The following is a 1,095-nucleotide window of genomic DNA, read 5'->3' on the forward strand; positions in this document are numbered from 1 at the left end:
TGCCAAAAAAAAAAAAAAAAGTATTTGGACTGTGTATGTAGGAAGTTTTGTTTTTTATGCCAGGAGCATGTATATGGAGGAGAAAGAGTGTGTGTGTGTGTGTGTGTGTGTGTGTGTGCGTGCGTGTGTGTGTGTGTGTAGTGTGGTTGGAGGGCAGAATTACATGATCAGCCAATATCTTAGAGATCCAGACAGTGGCTTCAGATAGAAAGTATCATAGGAGGTAATCATTTTCCTTTCAGACCAGCACACAGGTCTCTGATAAGCCCTTGACTTTCTCCTTCCTCCTTGTCTTGTTAAAAAGGGATTAGAGTTCAATTAAGCCATTTAATCCCAAGGTAGAAATTCATGTTTAAAAACAAGATTTACAGCTTCTTAAAAAAAGTACATCAGTGCAAGTTGAGGTCTGTCTTTTCAAGTTGCCACCTGCATGTTCCCAAAGAATGTTTTCAGCTGGATACTCAACATGCCGTTCTTCTTACTGACTTCGCCTCAGTCCTCCACTCCTTCATATTTTAAAGTACTCTTCAGCCCGAACAGCCACACACTGCTAGAAGTTCTTCAGTTCCTGGATTGCCACAACTGCTCCTTGGCTTATTTCTCTTCAGTTGATCAGCAACTCAGTGATCAGGGTTAATAATAACAATAGTATTAAGAGCTAATGCTTACTGGGTACTTAGCATGTGCCAGGCGTCATTGTGCTAAGCACTTTACATACATTATCTTATTAGGTGCTCCATAGGAAAACACAGGGGCTGGCTTCATGGGTGTGAGACTTGTGTAATTGCACAGGGCCCTTCACTTGGTTTAATGCTCTGCTGTTGTGGGCAAAGGGCTCACTTTCATTTTGCACTGGGCCTCACAAATTACAGAGCCAGTCCTGAGAACACACAGTACCCCACAGTTTCTCTTTGTTTCTTTTGCTTTCTTTCCACAGGATGCCTAATATATTGCCAGAGGACAATCTCAAAGTGTGAGGCCAAAACCCTCTCCGGAAAATGGGGGCTATCATCTCCTTGGAGGGACATTCTCTCAGGGACAGGAACCATGTCATGGCACTTAGCATGGAAAAGAAAAGTATCTGTGAGAACGTGG

At 42.8% G+C, this 1,095-nt stretch overlaps 1 protein-coding gene across 1 annotated transcript in view; it reads right to left on the reverse strand.

Annotated features, from left to right (window-relative positions):
* SH3RF2 (SH3 domain containing ring finger 2) overlaps nucleotides 1-1,095 on the reverse strand; it is a 120,957-nt gene that overhangs the window by 46,508 nt on the left and 73,354 nt on the right. The window lies entirely within an intron of this gene.

This window comes from Galeopterus variegatus, unplaced genomic scaffold (genome assembly GCF_000696425.1).
Source record: "Galeopterus variegatus unplaced genomic scaffold, G_variegatus-3.0.2 Scaffold462, whole genome shotgun sequence".
NCBI lineage: Eukaryota > Metazoa > Chordata > Mammalia > Dermoptera > Cynocephalidae > Galeopterus > Galeopterus variegatus.